The sequence below is a fragment of the Labeo rohita genome, chromosome 3 (genome assembly GCF_022985175.1).
Source record: "Labeo rohita strain BAU-BD-2019 chromosome 3, IGBB_LRoh.1.0, whole genome shotgun sequence".
NCBI classification, from domain to species: Eukaryota; Metazoa; Chordata; class Actinopteri; order Cypriniformes; family Cyprinidae; genus Labeo; species Labeo rohita.
In genome coordinates, this window is record NC_066871.1 from 4,214,894 (window position 1) to 4,236,329 (window position 21,436).

General features: G+C 39.0%; 2 pseudogenes; both read right to left on the reverse strand.

The window, feature by feature from the left end:
• Positions 1 to 16: 16 nt before the first annotated feature.
• LOC127158036 (Fc receptor-like protein 5) lies at positions 17 to 12,543 on the reverse strand (annotated as a pseudogene).
• A 6,340-nt stretch (positions 12,544 to 18,883) lies between these two features.
• LOC127158053 (Fc receptor-like protein 5) overlaps positions 18,884 to 21,436 on the reverse strand; it is a 28,380-nt pseudogene continuing 25,827 nt past the window's right edge.

A 21,436-nucleotide genomic window follows, 5' to 3' on the forward strand; every position in this document is an offset into this window, starting at 1 on the left:
ACAGACTGGTAAAGGCTCAAGACTTCCTGAAACCTGCAGTCAGATCTTTAGGAACATCATGACAGATCAGAGACACACAAATGTACCTCATGTGTTACAGAAAATATTTTGATAATGCTGATTATATTGTAACATGTTTTCAGAAAATGTCACAATGACTAACATGCAAGTTTTCTACAGAAATGTTGCCATGAATCGCAATTAAGTGTGGCTCACTTAGTATCCTTAGTGGTCATTGCACTAAGGATATCTCAGACTTGAAGCTAAGAGTTTGGACTCCTAGTAGTCTCTGAAGATGCCGATTTGCACACTTGCAAACTGTGGCCTGTTATCTGAAACAAATTCATCTGGCATCCCATGTCTTGCAAAAATAGATTTCAGTGCCATTCTTACAAATTGAATTTTAGTCTGTGTTAGCTTTGCAACTGCAGAAAATTTCAAGACGTAGTCCACACATAGCAGGTAGTCTGCTTGGCTGAAGTGAAAGACATCAGCTCTTAAACTCCTACCTTCGCCCACACTCTGTCTGTCAAGACAGGAAGTTCTTGTCTGTGGCACTGCTCAGTTGTGTCTTCAGCTTCTCAGAACCCTTTTGCTATGATGTTTCCTAGTGCCATGCTACATCACTTTCCATTAGTTTGCTCAGTGGTGTACTGATCTCTGACCATTTTGGAATGAACTTTGCAAGGTACTGAACCATGCCTAAAAACCTCATGGCATCTTTGTCTTATGGGTTAGGTATCTCCACAATTGCTTTGATCTTGTCTTGGTCTGTCTCCACTCAGTTTGTACCCTACTTTTTTCTGACATTCTGATCTTGCATTTTTTCCAATTTCATTTCATATTAATGCTTATAAAGTTGCCTGAGCCTTTCATCATGTTGTTTTACATTTTGGGGCAGTCATGGTCAACAGTTAGAGAGTCAGATTTGTAACCCAAAAGTCATGGGTTCGAGTCTATGGTCCCGCAGGGATTAGGTGTGGGGAGTGAATAACTAGTGCTCTCTCCACCCTCAATACCACAACTGAGGTTGAGCGAGGCACCGAACCCCCAACTGCTCCCCGGGCACCGCAGCATTGGCTGCCCACTGCTCTGGGTGTGTTCACAGTGTGTATGTGTTTGTTCACTTCTCACTGCTGTGTGTGTGCACTTGAATGCATGAAATGCAGAGCACAAATTCAAAGTATCAGTGACCATACTTAGCCTTATACTTACTTTCCTTTCCTTTCCTTTCCTTTCCTATCCTTTCCTTTCCTTTCCCCCCACATTAGGATGTTATCCATGATGTTCACAACTCCTTCCAGGTCTTTAAGCCTCTGAGCTATGTAGTTCTGGAAGACTTCTGGAGCTGATGATACAACAAAAGGTAACCTCTTGAAACAGTATCTGCCAAAGTGTCTATTAAATGTGCAAAGCTGGGAACTTCACCTGTTTGAATCTGTTTGAAAATAGCAACACGCCAACAATGTGCCTGAACATAGGCTACCTTATTTTTAGACCAGCACGCTATTTAAGTCCATTTGCTATTTAAACAACAAGGCACTGGACGTGAAAATGATAACTGCATCGGGCTGAAACTAGCAAAAAACATTTGTGTCATGCCTGGCGTTGCACTGTGCCGAGTGTATGATAGGGCCCTAAATCTTTCCTGTGCTTGCAGTGAGATATAGCTAACTACTTTATCCAGGTTCGCCAATTCTCTGCAGTGTTATCTTGAAAGCTCAGTTCATTTGGAGGTTTTAGCTGATCCATCATGAACTTCTGACACCATGTAATGTCTTGTGGTATTTCCTAATTAGCCATTTAGCCTTACTGTTTAGGCTTACAGTAAGCTTGTTGTTACTGGTAAGAATCAGCATATATCACATAAGCCACTGAAATCCTTCAGATCTTTGACTTATCAGTGGGTCAGCAGTGGTCAAAATACTCAGAACACTCTTTTTTCAGCACACGGCCAACATAATCATCATTTAAACACAATAACAGATGCAAGAGCTGTTATGTAAACATGTTGTGTGCTGTGTTTGACCATTCAATAATACTGACACAGCAAATATGGAAATAAGAACATTGACCCAGGATTTAGGAATATATAGTACAAACAGTAGAAAATAACTACTTTTTCGGGGAAAACATTATGACTTAAATGTTGAATGACATCATCAGTCACCTGTGCTTATATCTTTATTAATAGTTGTATCAATAGAGTCATAAATATGAGCAGTTCCTGTAATAAATTAACACATTAAATAATTTCAATACATTTTTAAAATGATTTTTGTCATGCATATTATGAATTCAGTTCAATTAAATCCACTCCAACAGAAGATATTGTTGACAGTGAAAATACAAGGAACTTGGTCCATTTTTAACTATTTATTTTTGGTAGTGGGTAAACACTGACCTGACAGCAGTGTGCTGTTTCCCACTTTACTCTGGTTCTGCTCTGATGTCTGACTGCTGTTCTGCTGTTGACTGACACTAGAGGGAGACTGAGATCTTCTTCCTAGTCAAACATGAAATGATTATTTAAATATTTTTGAGGAAAAACACATACATATATGGCTAATTTGGAACAATTTAAATATACAAAGCAACTTGTTCAAAATGGTCTCTCAGGCAGCCAAGCTGAAAACAGTCTGGTGTGATGGTGGAGCTGATTGTACATGTAGATCCTGTTTGTGATCCCCAGTCTGATGATGAAAAATATTCCAGTTGCTTATTGTCTGTGTATTTTCTCACTGTCAATCTATCAGAGTTATTCTGGTCCTCACAGCTCAGAGAGAGAGAGAGACAGATGTGAAGTGTTGAGTTCTGTTGGGACTGATGAGGAGAAACACCTGAGAAGACAATTACAAGAAATGAAGACAAGAAATGTTTGAGAACTTAGTAAATTGTCTTTATTAAACATGAACTAATAATTTACTGTAAGTTCTGTTTGAACTCACCAGTGACCCATAGTGGTTGTTTGTTGCTGAGAGTTGTGTTATAGGCTGTTGTTCCTCTCTCTGCTCTGCACACATAAACTCCTGTGTGTTTTAGAGCAGCAGAACTGACAGTGTAGTTTCCTCCAGCTCCTCTGCTGCTGTCTGAAAGGAGCTTATTAGAACTGCCCTTGTCTAGAGCCAACCCTGAGTGATTACAATTTTAGTGCATTACTGTATGCAACATACCAACGACGATTCTGAAAGAAAGTGGACTGGTTTGTTATAGTAACAACTGCGACTTTAAAATGCATCTGATTGACAGATAAACTATGCTTAAGATTTACTTATTTCAGCGTTGTTATCGTTCGTTTCGTACATTGGGTTAAACAGCAAAGTTAAAGAGGGTAAACTTTATCACTCAGCTGAACTCATTTTAGAAATGTAGGTGTTCTTGCTCAATCCAAGCAGTAAATGCTCATACTTGAATGAGCATATTTACTTAGGTAATGTTGATATGATCTATTTTGGGTGGTCATTTCAGGTAAAATTACAATTACAAACTTAAAATCAATCAGAGCTACAGAGCTTCATAATAACAAGTATAGCTTAATATTATCTGTATGCTGCTTCTAGTTTAGACATCCATTGGTCTTCAAGCCTTCTTTAGTAGGTTAGCCATTCATACTGGGCTCAGGTTGTTAGATCAGGTTAACTTACATTAAATCATATTTTTGATTTGAAAAAAAATTCTGTTAGTTCAAATTTATAAGCAAAAGAAAATAGTGGCTCGGTGTCAATAAATGATGGAAAACACAACCACATTCTCTATGTTTTTACGTTTAACAAGACTATTTTGAATTTTGTGCATCACCTTCAGTGTGTCCAGATTGGATATTTGAAATCAGCACTAAAAACATAAAGAAAACAATTCATTACAATGTGAACATGAAGCTGATCAACTGTATATTTTAGACATTTTATGAACGTATCCATCTTCTTCCTTCTTGCTTCTCAAACACCATAATTTCATAATGAAGCGTTTCATGCTCTAGTTTTTTTGTGGAGGACTACATACAGTCTATACATAAGTGAACATTAAGACATCTGATTGATATTTTATAGATTAACAGAGAGAGATTATCAGTATTTTGTATTTATTTTTTTTATAGCAGAGAGAACTGGTTAGGAAATTTAAAGTTATCAATCTGAAGACAAGCAGAGTACTAAAAATACATTTTTACTACATATAAAGTTTGGTGGATATCTATTTAAGGAAACAAAGACAGTAACTATGCAAAACAAAACTACAGAACTGATTCAGCAAACCAAGCACAATACTGAAACTGACTCAACTGACTCAATTTCTGAGAGTGAAACTGAAAGAAAAAAAAAACACAAAATCAGTAAACCCTTTTCATAATACAAGCAGTTATTATCAACTGAAATACACAGAGTAAAAAATAATACTCACAGAGCACAAGAGGAAGTTGACTGAGCTCCATACTGACCAAGAAATGACAGACGGTTAAAAGCACAGACTGTGTTAAAGAATTAAGACTTCCTGAAACCTGCAGATCTTTAGAATCATGACAGATTAAAGACATACAAATGTAATTCATGTGTTACAGAAAATCTAATAATGTTAATAATCGTGTAACACGTTTTCAGAAAATGTCAGACTGACTAACATGCATGTTTTCTACAAAAATGTTGACATAAATCATATTGTATCAAATTGAAGAGCTCAGACTTGGCATTATGAGAATAAATAACATTCTGGTTTGTTTAAAGAACAGGGAAAATTAAACAATATTTTGATGGCTCTTTTATGTAATGGTGAAATGTTTTACTTTTATAACTTTATGGAAACAGCAGAAACTAAAGAACAACTGCTGCTCCTCTGATACTGTTCAATGCCAATGAGCTGAAATAGAACAAACCAAACTATTACTATGAGCTCATCTCTATCTATTTCTATGCTTAATAAAAAATAGCCTCTACTTGTACTTTTGGTGTACTAAATGGGTATACTTAAAGTCTGCTAAACTGGAACAGATTTTTTGCTTAATGCACTTTAATTGTGTGTAAGAAGTGCTGAAGTCCAACCAAAGATACACTTAAGTATATGTGATTGTAGTAAAGTGGAACTATTGCAAGTACACTTCAGGTACACTTCAAATATCTTGCATTTAAAGAATGATATTATTCAAAGACCATACAATCATTATCAATAGTGACATTAAAACACATTTTAGGCATAATATTAAGAAATCTGCATTATGCACAAGTAGTACTCTAAATAATGTTTAATTATAATATTTATATTAGCAAGTTTTGAGTGTCAGTAAATATGTTAATAGATTTGAACTATACTTAGCATGAAATAAATGTATTTTAAATACATGTTACTTTTTTTCCTGGGCCACTTAGTGTACAATATGTATTCTAGTGTCAGTATTTGTTTGTTCTTTGGACACAATTGTTTGTTTAAAGATAAAAAATTAAACATCAATACATTAATGAAAAAAAAAAAAAAAAAAAAAAAAAGATTTGGTCCCACAACATACTAGATTAAATTAAATTGACCTAAACCAACTAAACTGTGCTGATCTAAGTAAACAGATTTAATTTGAATGAACAAAATTAAATTGTGTGCAAATACTTTCTTCAGTTAAATTAAGGGTAATGAATTCCTTTTTGAGAGTACTGAGGTCCTCCGAGTTTGTTAATTAGCAGTTTCAGCGAGCCTTATTTCAGTAGCTAATAACTCCTATTAATTTTTAATCGTTTGCCCTAAAAAGAACAGGATTGTACAGGTCATTAGTTCGGGAATCAGACTAGTCAACATTTGAAGTGGATCAAAAAAAAAAAAAAAACATCAGTTGTCCTAAGACAAGAACAAAGCATTGTTTTGGTTTTAGGACAACTTTGATCCACTTCAGATGTTTAATACTGTATGCTGATTGTTATTTTTTTCACACTGTAAATTGAATAGCAACAGTCAGTTAAAAAAAATCTAAGGACACTGACTATTCTTAGATTTTGTTTGTTTGTTTGTTTGTTTGTTTGTTTGTTTCAAAAAGAAACATGTAGGTCACATCTGACATGAGTCAATACATGACAGAGAGTTATGGTAAAGAGTAAGTACTTCAGCAAGAAAATAAGTATTAAGACATTTCTGGTGCTATGATGCAATATAAACCACAGATTCAAGAGAAAGAAGCTCACATGATAGTCTTCGGATCTTGTTTTATTCACGTTTAATGCAAAATAGGAATGTTACTAACACTAAACAATAAAATTAATACTAAGTGTAAATATTACTGTTGCTCATACCTGGGGTTAAAAGTTTTTCTTAAATCTCTAACCTTTTTACAGTTTTCTAAATTGCTTACACATTATATTAATATGTCACTACATGTCATCAACATAATGACAAAGGATTTCTTAAAACTATGGACATCATTCCTGTGTTTCACAACTCAAAACATCAATATTTAAAAAAAAAAAAAAAACATTCACAATTCTTATTGTTAAAACTTCACCAAGTATCTTAAAAACACACTAGAGAGCAAGCTAAATGCAATAGTGGAAAGGGGGGAAATGTATATAAAGCATACATACAAAAACATATAAATGTTTGTCCATATGTAATTCAGTCACATTGTATAAATGATGATTTCTATGACTTCAAATTACTCAGGTGTTGTTTACCTCTCATCCTGCAGCATTTGACAATCAGCACGACTGTCACTAGCAGATATGGACAAACTGCCAGTACAGAACTGAGTGTGTGGAGAACAGAGATCTGAGATTCTGAATGAGACAATAAAAAACAGACACACAAGCACTTTATCATGCACTATATCTGAAAGAGAGCATATGAATAAATAAATAGGCTAACAGTTTCATTGACTCTCACCTCTGACTGAGATCCAGCTCTTGGGTGACTCTCCACTCTCTGGGTGTTTGCAGTAGTAGAAACCCTCATGTGACTTTGTGACATTAGAGATGATCATCTCTGTAGTTTGAGTGATTCATCTTTATAGAAATCAGCTGTGAGGTCTGGTGGGGTTGACTGTTGATATAAACAGTGTAGAGTCAGAGTATCTCCTTCAGTCACAGGATGAACAGGACTCTCCAGAATCACACCAGCTACAGAAACAGAGAAAAAATGCAATGATGGCAAATAGTAAGATTGTATAAAAAATATGGTAACAACAACAAAAACAACAAGAAAATGGTTGAAAACGTTCTCTCACACTGTGTGAAACGCTATGAGAAAACTCCTGTTTACTTTAAATACTGAAGCCTAATTCCCCCCTGCAGCCATCTGGCGATCACAAAGGAGCACATTTCTGTAGTGTTGTAGCAAATCATTGTCATCACTTGCCTGGGCCGCCCCCACACTGAGGCTGCATTCACTGAGACAGACTGCTCTCATGGCAAGAGAGGTTTACCTGCACAGCACCTACCGCTGGCCTCCGTTACACTCACCCCCCTAAACATCACTCCCTTCCAGGTCACGGCACCAAGTTGCCAGAAGGCTCCGTACATGAACTGTGTTCCAATTGACATGGTTCCTACACAGTATTCATATTCATTGTTCCCTACTCCCTGAGCAGAGGAAATCCATTGAAGTTTACTTCACTTCGGATCATTTATTAATGCGCTGGGCCGCTGCGTCTTCACACATAGACGAATCTTACTAGAGAAGTTTGAAGTGTGACATAAATGCATCTGTAAATAAATACAATTTAAATTCATGTCTTGCACGCTTTAATGACTGTTAAATGGAACATATATGCTCGCTTCGAACTGGAATCATGGCAGAAAATCCTGTGATGTCCACTTCGCAGGGCACTTACATTCCAATAGAACAAACGTTGTACGTGATAAGAGACACATACAAAATATGCAGAGCGGTGTGGTGTAAGGACTGGAATTGAGAAACGCTGATTTACAGTGTGCTGCAGGATTAAGGGCCCACTCCACCAGAAGGTCCACAGACCCCAGCCTCAGGACCTGGGTCTCATTATTAGTTAATGCTTCTTAGACACCCTCATTGCAAATGTGCTTGGGTTTTGCTCACAGAGCGGCTTTGTTCTGCACTTGTTTATAGAACAGCACTATAGATAGGTTTTTGGTAACTTGGATAGACTCCCTTTAGTCATAAGATTCTGATGAAATGGCATTTGGAACAAATAAGGCTTCAGTCTTCAGAGTAAACAGGAGTTTCCCCATAGCGTTTCATGCAACACCCATTCCTGTTATCTCAGGGAACCAAGGTTATGTAGTGTACATGTTTTTTGACCACTGATGCATTCTGCACTTGTGTAATCAACCTGTTTTGCTCATTGATTGTAAACTGCAGTCAAATTAACACAGACTCACAATGTACAGTGATATTAACAGGATGATATTTCTCTCCAGATTCAGACTGACACCAGTACACTCCAGTGTGTGATGTTGTGGTGTAGCTGATTGTACATGTAGATCCTGTCCCAGTCTGATGATGAACAATATTCCAGCCGCCCACTGTCTGTGTATCTTCTCACTGTCCATCTATCAGAGTTACTCTGGTCCTCACAGCTCAGAGAGAGAGAGTCAGATGAGAAGTGTTGAGTTCTGCTGGAACTGATGATCAGTATCCTTGATGACCGTGTAAACAATAACATCATGCTCATTGTTGTACCCATAGATTTGTGCAGGTAGATGCATCATTCGACCAATCCAAGCACATAGACGTGTCCGTATAGGGCATGTATCTGTACATATCTTTGGTTACCTGCGTGAATAGTCATGTGGCATGCGTTTTTGGTTGTGTAGTGTGGACAGAGCTCATTTATGAAACGCAGAGAGAAACGGCAGTGTAGACGAGGATCGTTTTCATTTTAAAACGCCGTATTAAAACGAAACTGCACTATTGTAAACAGGGCCTTAGTTAGTTACAAAGGCATAAATTTCATCTAACAGTAGGGGGGGACAATAAACATAAAATTTCTCAAGAGCAATTTTTGAAGGGGACACAAATAGTACAGCCAAAATTCAACTTATAAGGATATATAAGTGTACACAGCATGTGTACATAGCATGCTGTTTAAATATGAGTTTGGTTCATAGGTTCATCACACGGTCATATTGTAACGTGGAGAGGGAGACGAGAGGCGAGCAGATCCAAATGCAAAGCTTTATTTGTAGGGCAAGACAAAGACATGGTCGAACAGGCAGGGTAGACAATGGCAAACAGGTATATTGGATCGAGACACAAGAATAGTCCAAGAAGCAGGCGAAAATCGGCAAACGTAATCCAGGGGGGGAAAAGCGAAGGGGTCATCCGTGAAACAAGCGAGTAGTCCAAAAGGCAGGCAGCGAGACAGACAAAACAAGATGGCCAGGCCAGAAAGCTAAACTAAGGGAGCTCGGGAACTAGGGAACTAGGGAACACAGAAGATATGCGAAACAACCATAGAAAACACCACAATACTCGGTAAGTAACAGTGGAAAAGTCCAGGGCTTATATAGCACGTCTGACTAGCCACAGGTGTTGGCGAAATCAGCACGATGGGTGATGGGAGACGTAGTCCAGGGTGTAGTGTAACAGTCTGTGTGAATGAAAGTGCGAGAGCAACATCTGGTGGTGAGCAGACCGAAGGTCACCGGCCAGATTCATGACATATTATATGAGGACATCTCTTATTTAGATTTTCAACTGCAGCAAGCCCACTGATCTGCCACTTAACGTCATATTGAGCAACACCCAACACATCGGTAGGTCTACAATATTAGCCTAATATCAGTTCACACACAGGCTTATTGATGTGTTAGTGCTTGACAAGCTACGGTAAACTAAGCTTAGTAACCTTATAATCGCTTACAGAAAAATACATCGGATATCATCATTTTTTGTCAAGACTAATTTATTAATGATTCAGCATCTTCTGTATTAAAGAGAAAGAATCACTTTACCCGATGCTGAAAGTTAATAAAATAGCCTTGACAGCCTAAATCACTTACACATAACTACTGAAAAACTTTGCACTCTCCCACCAGACTCATGTGTGTATCGGTAAAGGAGGGGAAAGCAGGCTATGGACCAAACCACTGTTAGGCAAGGGAGGGAGGACTTAAAACTTTTCTGAACTTAAAACGTTTTTTTATTTCACGGTTATATTGTTTTACTACTTACACGGTTATTTTAAGTATATGTCCATTATACTATTTACAATACACAGAGTCGCTTGTAATGATATTTTAAGGGGGGGCAACCTCAGATTAGGGTGATTTATGCCTATAGTTGGTTAGTTAGTAAATAATAACCAATCATTTAAGTGTTTTTTCTCTCTCTGCTCTGAACACATAAACTCCTGAGTGATTTGGAGCAGCAGAACTGAGACTGTACTTTCCTCCAGCTCCTCTGCTGCTGTCTGAGAGCAGCTGATAATGATTGTTGCTGTCTGTATAAAGTGAGAATGCGCATATGTTCACTAAAGGGATTAATTTCTAAATTATTATATAATTTCTAATTTCTATATTCTATATTCCTATTTCTATAATTTCTATATAAATAGCGAGAACTGGACCTTAAAATAAAGTGTGACCTGTCTGCTTTGTCTGCAGTAAATAGTTTTGCTTCATGCATTTGGTTCAACAGCATTAAGTTAAAGACAGTACACATTTTCACTTAACTAAACTAAATTTAGACACTTAGGTGTTTTTGCTCCTTCCAGGCAATAAATGCTAGGTAACACAGGTTCATGTATACATGTTTGGGTTGGGATATAGTTAGATCAACTATAATAATTTTGATTTGAGGGACAGTTCTCAGAAAAACTATGGAATAAAAATTGCTATGGAAGTAAATGGTTACCAGCAACTGTTTGGTTACCAGCATTCTTCAAATTATTTTCTTTTGTGTTCAACAGAGAGGGGAAAACATCATACAGTTTTGAAACAACATTAGGGTGAGAAAATTATGACGTTAACGATAATGCTCATTTCTTAATGAACTATCCCTTTAATTTAAAGTTACCACATGAAGCACATTATATTTTACCTGAGAAAGCCGAGTGCATCAGAATGTACCATCTGAATGTCCAGTCTGTAGAGGAGCCGTAAACCGTACAGATCAGAGTCGCTGAATCTCCTTCAGTCAACCATGTCTGTGGAGAAACACTTAAAACTGCCTGGACCCTATCTGAAATTGAGAAATCATTCATTTATAACATGATAAACCTGTATGTATTTATTACGAAAAATCAAACTCACCTGATACTGTCAGTGTAACTGCATCACTGATGTTTGATGTTCGTGATCCTTCAGTCTCTCTTCCATAACATGAGTATTTACCTGCATTAGACTTACTAACAGGACTGAATGTGTGTTCCATGTAGTTCACTGAAAACATCCACTGAATCTTTTTTATACCAGCTGTACAGCCAACTAGTGACTCCTTCACCATCAGTGTCACATCTGAGAGTGACTGTCTCTCCTCTGAATACATTTTGATCAGGTTTAATGGTCACTTTGGCTTTTGGTCTTTCTGTAAAATGATAATTAACACAATAGATAAATAAATACATAAGTAAATAAATAAATGAAGTGATAATATAACAAATAAATATATAATATCTATGAACAGTTACTTGCTTTTCACATTTTCATTGTGTTCTCAGAGCAGTTCATTATGTGATGAAAAATACTTGCCATGTATTGTCATCACTGGTTCACTGTAATGTGTGTAATTTCATCCTCTTCGTGCTCTGCACCTGTACTCTCCTCCGTCAGAGACTTTCACTGAATCTATTGTTTTAGTTGCAAATTCAGTAGATTCAGGGTTTGAGTCTTTACTCCAGAAAAACTCCAATCCATCCCATGACTGATCCACCTCACATCTCAGAGTAACTGAGTCTCCAGTGAACAATGAACTCTGTGGCCACACAGTCAGAGTTGGTGTGGTAAGGTCTGTCAGTATAATATGATTAGTAGCATGAGTTCTGAAGGTGGATATGTTTCATCTCACCCTCTAACTGGTAAATAATTAGTGCATTTAAATTTTCACAGCAAATGGTGTCAAACACCATTTTCATTCTGAGGTGTTTCATGCTCTAGTTTGTTTTGTGTAGGGCTGCACATATAAATAAATGTATCCAGACAAACATAAACATATGATCTTTTATAGATTTTGACAAAGCAGACAACTGTTCATGGAATTTAAAAGCAGTGGACTAAAATGCATTCTTACTAAATGTAAAATATTAGTGAAAATCGAATTAAGGCAACAAAGACAATAACTATGAAAAACAAAAGTACAGAACTGATTCAACAAACACCATCACAGAGTTCAAAACCAAATGACTGAGAAACAGACTGACCTACAGTAAACGCAACAAAACATTTCTTTTTCACAAACAGCACTAACTGCATACTTGCCCTCTAAAGTTCATTGTTTACTCATTTATTGTGGATTTGAATCTCTGAGAGCAGAAAGGGAAAAAAATAAGGATCACTAAATCACTTAATCCTATTCATATTATAAAAGGAGTTATCATCAAATGAAATACATACAGATTAAATAATACTCACAGAGCACAAGAGGAAGTTGACTGAGCCCCATACTGACAGAATGATGACAGATGGTTATAGACACAGACTGTTAAAGACTCAAGGCTCCCTGAAACCTGCAGTCAGATCTTTAGAAACATCATGACAGATCAGAGACACACAGATGTGTTCATGTGTTACAGAAATAAATTTTTGATAATGTTGATAATCCTGTAACATGTTTTCAGTAAATGTCACAAAAACTAACATGCACATTTTCCACAGAAATGTTGCCATGAATTACAATTTATCAAACTGATAAATTCAGATTTCATTTTTATATGGCAAGTTCTGTCATGAAACTCCAGATAGCGTAAGCTGGTGGGTCGTTAATGCAAACTGATGATAATCAATGTTAAACTACTTGGCATAAGCTGATTAATATATCCATTACCATACTAAAATCTTCTGAGAGTTCTCATGACAGATCTGGATCAAATGAGTCCTGAATGTGTGAATTTTGTCTTGAGCAGGTGTTTTCGATTTCTTCTGTAGATTCCGCCATCCTGTCTTAGAACAAGGTAGGATCTTGGCTTGTCATGGCTTTAAAACACTACAGATGCACTGTCTCACCTTTTCTCCTTCACTCAGAGTAGGCACATTTCTTGCTCCACAAGTCTGTCCTTTAGGCTTTTCTGAACATCCTTGTGCAGTTGTGACTGTAGTCATTTATTTATTTTTGGTAGTGTGGCTTTCAGTCTACAGCCCATAAGAAGCTGTGCAGGAGATAATTTCACTAGTGATGTATTCCTGTACTCAAGAAGAGCAATGTAAGGATTTCCTTGACTTTCTTGCAACTTCTTTAGAAGATTTTTGATGGTCTGTACAGGTTTTTCACTCTGGCAATTACACTGAGTGACACTGCAAAATTCACTTTTACATGTTGTTTGAATATAAATGTGTGTTGGCAGTGTGTACACATCCACCCTATAATGATAAAAATCTGCCTTTTTTAAAAAAAAATCCCAAATTGTTACGAATCTGGTCGGTGTTCCGCGGTCCGCTCACCACCAGATGTCACTCTCACCCCATCATTACACTCTGACTGTTGCACCACACCCCGGACTACATCTCCCAGTATCCATCACGCTGATTGTATCTGTCTCCGTGACCAATCAGCAGCTCTATAAAAGCCCCGGACTTTCCCCATTCAAACCACGGAGTATTGTGAGTTGTTCTTGTGTTCTATTGTTAGCGTTCCCTAGTTTCGTTGTTCCCGAGTTCCTAGTTCCCAGTGTTTAGTCCCCACGCCTGGCCCTTCTCGTCTCGACTGCTCGCCACCTGCCTACCTGACTCTCGCTCGTGTCTTTGGATTATTCTCTACGTCTCTCCTGTGATATTCCTGTTTGCTCCTGTTTGACCCTGCCTGTCTGACCATGTCTTTGCTTCGTCCATTAAATAAAAGCTCGCATTTGGATCCGCTCGCCTCTCATCTCTCACTCCCCGTTACACAAATAATAATAATCACTTTCTCAGATCAAGACCCACCCTGAGTGAGCTGTAAACTGTTCGCCATTGTTTCGACACCAGAGCAGGTGTAGAGAGGAATGTCTCCTAAATGATTGAGGTGTTTTGTTTTTGGATATAATAATGAACATAGCAGTCATCATTTATTTCCCGGCATCTGAGCCACTGAAGACACAGAGGATTACATTTGTTTTTGAAGGGAATGCGCCCCCCGATCTACCTAAATGCATCTATGCTCATGCAAATTATTTGTAATCCATCTTTAACTACAGAAGTAAGTATAGGTTTTTTTTTTTTTTTTTTTTTTTTTTTTTTATGAAACTTTGCAGATTGCCTTTCCTAATGATGGCTAAAGTTTACAGTCTCTCAAAGAACTGCTCATCACTCCACAGAAGAGAGGGGTGGTGAGCAGAGCTCATTAGCATTTAAAGGGACATGCACCGAAATGGCTCACTGTGAACAGAGCTGTTTTTGACTAGATAAAAAGGGTGTTGTTTTACACTACTACTGAGAAATTGTAACCAAAGTATGTTATCGACTTTTCATTAAGACCCTAAAGAATTTATCTTGTTGACAATGGGCATCCGATGACCCCTTTAACCCTCTGAGCTATGTACTTCTGGAAGACTTCTGGAGCTGATGATACAACGAAAGGTAACCTCTTGAAACAGTATCTGCGAAGAGGTGTATTAAATGTACAAAGCTTGAAACTTCATCTTGAATTTGCCAAAATCCATGGTTAGTATCTAACACAGAAAAGACTTTTACATTTGGCATTTCACTAATCACTTCTTCAACTGTCTTGAGTGGAAAGTGTTCTCTTTTTATAGCTTTGTTTAATACTATCCATGATTTAGTTGGTCAGTTGGCTCAAAATAGTAACACGCCAACAATGTGCCTAAACATAGGTGTCACGAATCTGGCCTGTGGCCTTCAGTCCACTCACCACTAGATGTTGCCCTCTTATTCTATTGACATTCACATTACACAGACTGTTGCACCACACCCATACATGCATACAAATTATTTGCTACATACATTCCTTTAACCCTAAAACGCAACCCAATGTGGTACAGAATTCAAAATGCAGGGGGAAAAAACTGTACAAAAACAAAAAATGTATAATTACAATGTATAATTAGCTCATTGCTTTTCAAAGCATGCATTTTTAGCATGAAGCACATGAAGACTTGTGTCACTAATACTGAGTTCTGGTAAATCTACTGCCATCAAGTTCTCAATATCAAAAAGATAAGGCATTGATGATCCTGGTCATTCTCCAGCCCTTCTCAGCCTAAATGTCCTGGGATTAAAAAATTCTCATCTTGGTGTTTATTTAATCTGAGCATATGTCACATCATTAGATCCAGCACCTGAAAATACAGAAATTAATTCAAAATGCTAAAATGCCAATTTTTATGCAACATTTGATTTAATTCTTATATTGTTTATCTTATTATATCTTATTTATAAGATATTTATAAAATCTCTAGAGTTAAGGCATGATATTGTTCTATTACAATTCTATTATATATTTTTTTCATTATTAAAATGATTTAATTTGACTAATTTACCTCAAAATCAACATACTGTAATCTGCATGCAATGACCTTTTGGATCAGGTATATTTTACAGTTCACAGACACAAACAGGTGTTTACACTTACTGTTGTTATTTTTGTTGTTATTTAGAGTTGATGGAGAAATTAAATCAAATGAGCTGCTGTTGTGATCATAAAATAACAGACTTGTTTTTCCCTTGTTGTCTTTCTTTTTCTTCTGTTTCTTGGTAGATTTGAGTTCAATCTCAGCATAGGTGAGTTCAGTCAGCCCACCTACACTGTCATGTGCAGTGACATGTGCAGTGTGAAAAGATTTGGTGTTAGAATGTTACTGCTAGATGCTTAGCAAGAGACACTTATTTGCACGCCTCTTATTCACATGCTTTACACACCGAACGCACAATGTGTTGTATGAACATTTGTTTCACTGTTAGAAGGGGAAATGTCAAACGCTGAAAAAAAACACATGAATTTGAATGTGTTTTTGAGTGTTTTATACTTTTATAAGTTAAATCAGGAAAAAACTTAATAGTATAGTCAGCCATATGTAACATATGGATGTGCAAAGCTAGAGCTGTTATGTAAACATGTTGTGTGCTTTTTTCGTCCAATCAATGACACTGACAGCAAATATGGAAATAAGAACATTAACCCAAGATTTAGGAATTAAGTAGAAAAGAACTACTGTTTCAGGAAAAACATCATGACATAAACTACTTTAAATTATATCATTAGTTACCTGTGCTTATGCCTTTATTAATAGTTGCATCAATAGAGTCATAAATATGAGCAGTTCCTGTAATAAATTAACACATGAAATAATTTCAATGCATTTGTAAAATTATTTTTGTCAGGCATAGCATGAATTCCTTCAATCCAACAGAAGATATTATTGATAATGAAAATATAAGGAACTAGGAGCATTTTTAAGTATTTGTTTAAAATGGTCTCTCAGGCAGCCAAGCTGAAAACTACCCTAAATCCTTTTGATACTATCAAATATACCAGCTTTACCAGGTTGGCAGACCCGCTAAGACCAGAAAACCAGCTTAGACTGACATAGTGTCAGAGTTCTGTGTGCCATTTGGACTGTTTATGTTTGTTTTTCCCATTGTGCCCATATTTGGTTCTTCCTGTCCTCATTTTGTCCTGATTAGTTTATTTACTACACCTGTCTGTGTCTTAATCACCACCCTTTATAAGTCTGCTTGTGATTTGAGTTTGCTGTCGGTCCTTGACGTTATTTGGATGTGTGTGGATTATCGTTCTGTTCCTGCCTGTTCCTACTAAGAGTTATATTAAATTGTTATTTGTATCGTATCTCGTCTCTCGACTCATCTATCCAGCACGTACCGTGACAGAAGGACCGACCCTACAGTTTATCCCCGGCGTTTCCCTGCTTTATTTTTTCCGTTTTTTTTTTTTTCTCAGTGTTTGTTTTTTTGTTTTTCGTTATGGATAACCCTGCTGTCCTCCTCCTTCTCCTGGAGCAGGGGAATCGCTCTCTCGTGGACCACACTAGAGACTTTGTCCACCTCGTACCACTCACACACTTCCCGGACAGCAGCCTTTGCACATTTTACCGTGCAGGACTGAACATCGCCACGAAAGCGCAGCTGTCTGGGGAGGGTCCACGAGAGAGCTTCGCCGACTACATGGAGTGGGTGCTGGTGTCCTGTAGATCTTCGTTGACCGCGGAGGATGACACCAGCCCCACTCAAGACCCAGAGCCCAGCCAACCAGCACCCCGACACGCGGAGTTTGAGCCCGAGCCCACCGCGGATGACGAGCCAGAGCCACGAGCGACAGAGCTAAAGATCGCCACAGAGCCAGAGCCCTACACATCCGATCAGGTGCGAGAGCCGGCTACATCTACCATGACGGGGGAGTGCAAGATGGAGCAAGTGAGGGCTATGGAGAGCCCTGCCCACTGCACCACTGCTGGGGGTGAGCTGGATGATAACTCTGGGGACTTGATTGACTTTTCTACGGAAGATCTAGAGGATAACTCTGGGGACTTGATTGACTTTTCTACGGAAGATCTAGAGAATAACTCTGGGGATTTAATAGACTTCTTTACAGAAGTATCTACCTGTCTCGTTATGCCTGCCTGTATGGAATCCCCACCCACCCTCCCTCTTCTGCCTATGTCAACATCTGTCTGCTCACCGCTGTCCCCTGACAGCCCCTCTGCTCACCCTCAGCCCACCACCTGTGCAGTGGGCTCGCCGCGGGTCTGCCAGCTTCCATTGGCGTCAGGGCTGGAGGATCCCTCATCTCCGCCTCCAGCCTCAGAGTCCAGAACTCCGCCTCAGCCCTCCGACCCTGCGGCTTCACCACGGCTCTCAGCGCCCTCGTCTCCATCGTCGCCCATCGGTCCACCAGCTCCACCGGGCTCCCTCGTCTTTCCGGCTCCGCCCTGGTCGGTCGTCGGCCCTTCATCACCTCAGGACTCTGTTCCTACGGCTGCGCCTCGTCACTCCGTCCCACCGGCTCTGTGGACCTCCTTCCTCCCTCTGGCACAGCCTCCATCCTCTGTCGCTCCGGCTCCGCCGCGGACCTTCGGATCTCCGCCTACGCCTCGGTCGCCAGAGCCTAGGGCTCCGCCTTGGCCCTCCGGATCCTCGGTGTCGCCCTGGATCTTCGGCTCTCCGTCTCCGCCTCGGGCTCCTCCGCCAGCTCCTCCGCCAGCGGCTCCGCCTCCTTCGGTCGCCCCCTGGAGTCGTCAGCCTTTTCTCCACCATGGCTCCTCCCTCCGTCGGCTCCACCGTGGGTCGTCATGATGGCTGTGGTCTGGGTCTCGCATGGCTCCTCCTGCTCCGGGTCCCTCCTGAGTTCTCCCTGGCTCCTCCCTCCGTCGTCACCACCCTGGACTTTGTTTATTGTCCTCCTCCCGGAAGACCGTCCGCCACCAGAGCCTCCTCCCACAATGACTTTATTATTTTCACTCCCTTTCCACGCCGCGAGGTCGCGCCTTCCGGGAGGGGGGAGTAATGTCAGAGTTCTGTGTGCCATTTGGACTGTTTATGTTTGTTTTTCCCATTGTGCCCATATTTGGTTCTTCCTGTCCTCATTTTGTCCTGATTAGTTTATTTACTACACCTGTCTGTGTCTTAATCACCACCCTTTATAAGTCTGCTTGTGATTTGAGTTTGCTGTCGGTCCTTGACGTTATTTGGATGTGTGTGGATTATCGTTCTGTTCCTGCCTGTTCCTACTAAGAGTTATATTAAATTGTTATTTGTATCGTATCTCGTCTCTCGACTCATCTATCCAGCACGTACCGTGACACATAGGATAACAGACAGTAGTGTCTGCAAATGTGTCATTGAAATTTTAATATGGCAGATGATGAACCTTTGTTGTTTCTGTAGCGCCACAACAGGACCAAGAAGACAATGATCAAAAATGTGACAGTCAGTCCTGCAGTCACTCCAATTATCATGAGATTGAAACCATCAGATCTTGAGGCTGCTGAAGATGTAATACATAGAGTTTACATTAAGACAAAAGTAAATGATATAGAAACATTTCAACAGCATTTCTTGATCTACAGCTTGACCTCTGACTGAGATCCAGCTCTTGGGTGACTCTCCTCTCTTTGGGTGTTTGCAGTAGTAGAAACCCTCATGTGACTTTGAGACAGTAGAGATGATCATCTCTGTAGTTTGATTCTGGATGAGTGATTCATCTTTATAGAAATCAGCTCTGATGTTTGGTGAGGTTGAATGTTTATATAAACAGTGTAGAGTCAGAGTATCTCCTTCAGTCACAGGATGAACAGGACCCTCCAGAATCACACCAGCTACAGAAACAAAGGAAACATGAGCTGAATGCAAATATAAGACCACTGATGCATCCTGCACTTATTTAATTAACTTTCTTTATGCATTTACTGTAAACTGCCAGTGAATTGAATAAATACAGAAGTACAGACTCACAGTATACAGTGATATTAACAGGATGACTGTTCTCTCCAGATTTAGACCGACACCAGTACACTCCAGTGTGTGATGTGCTGGTGGATCTGATTGTACATGTAGATCCTGTTTGTGATCCCCAGTCTGATGATGAACAATCTTCTAGCCGTTCACTGTCTGTGTATCTTCTCACTGTCCATCTATCAGAGTTACTCTGGTCCTCACAGCTCAGAGAGAGAGAGACAGATGTGAAGTGTTGAGTTGTGCTGGGACTGATGATCAGAGACACTGGAGGAAAAACACCTGAGAAGACAATTACAGCTACAATTTGTAAATGTTTAAGAATTGAAAAATTCTCTTTATTAAAGATAAACAAATCATTTAGGTTCTGTGTGAACTCACCAGTGACCCATAGTGGTTGTTTGTTGCTGATGGTTGTGTTATAAGCTGGTTTTCCTCTCTCTGCTCTGCACACATAAACTCCTGTGTGATTTAGAGCAGCAGAAGCAGAAGACAGTGTAGTTTCCTCCAGCTCCTCTGCTGCTGTCTGAGAGCAGCTGATAATGACTGCCCATGTCTAGAGCCAACCCTGTATGATAAAATTTTAGTGCATCATGCAATATAATTAATAAAGAAGAACTTATGACATACCTCTATAACAGGGGTGATAAACGTCGGTCCTGGAGAGCCGCAGCCCTGTAGAGTTTTGCTTCAATCCTAATCAAACACACCTGAACAAGGTAATCAAGGTCTGAAGGGTCACTAGGAAGCTACAGGCAGGTGAGTTTCTATTAGGGCTAGAGCTGAACTCTGCAGGACTGCAGCTCTTCAGGACTGGAGTTCACCACCCCTGCTTTTTATGATGAGTGTGTCTTTAACTTACCTTAATTTTAAATTATTCATGTATTCATTTTTTTTTTTTCTAATGGCCAATAAGGACTCTAAAAGAAAGCCCACGGGTTTGTCATAGTAACAAATGCAACTTGAACATGCATCTGATTGACAAACCACACGTGCTTAAGATAAGCTTACTTTAGTGTTGTTATAGTTCACTTTGTAAATTTGGTTCAACAGCATTAAGTTAAAGAGGGTAAACTTTACCACTCAGCTGAACTCATTTTAGACACTTAGTCAGAGCTACAGAAATGCATCTTCATATTAACAAGTACAGTTACATATTATGTGTAGGCTGCTTCTAGTTTTGACATCCATCTGCCTTCAAGCTTTCTTTAGTAGGCTTGGTTAGCCATTCATACTGGTATCAGATAGTTATATCAGGCTGATTTACTAATACTGAATCATATTTTTGATTTGAATAAAATCTATTATTTCAAATGTTACAACATAAAGCAGATTATAACTTACCTGATGAAACCGTTAGAGTGTACCAGTTGAATGTCCAGCCTGTAGAGGAGCCGTAAACCTCACAGATCAGAGTCACTGGATCTCCTTCAGTCAACCACTTCTGTGGAGAAACACTTAAAACTGTCTGGGCTCTATCTGAAATAGAGAAATCACTCATTAATAACATGTTAAATGTTTGTGTGTGGGTGGGTGTGTGTGGGTGTGTATGAAGAGATCATCAAACTCACCTGATACTGTCAGTGTAATTTCATCACTGCAGTGTGAGTAGCGTGATCCTTGTTTCTCTGTTCCATAACAGGAATATTTACCTGTGTCAGACTCAGTAACAGACCTGAATGTGTGTTCCTGTTGATCACTGAAAGCATTGCTTGAACCGTATTTATACCAGCTGTACTGCCAGCTAGTGACTCCTTCACCATCAATGTCACATCTGAGAGTGACTGTCTCTCGTCTGAATACACGTTGATCAGGTTTGATAGTCACTTTGGCTTTTGGTCTTTCTGTACAACAACAACAACAACAACAATTCGCTATGAAAATAATGTGATAAGAAATAAATGCAAAAAAAGAGATAGATTTTAGTCTATGTTCAG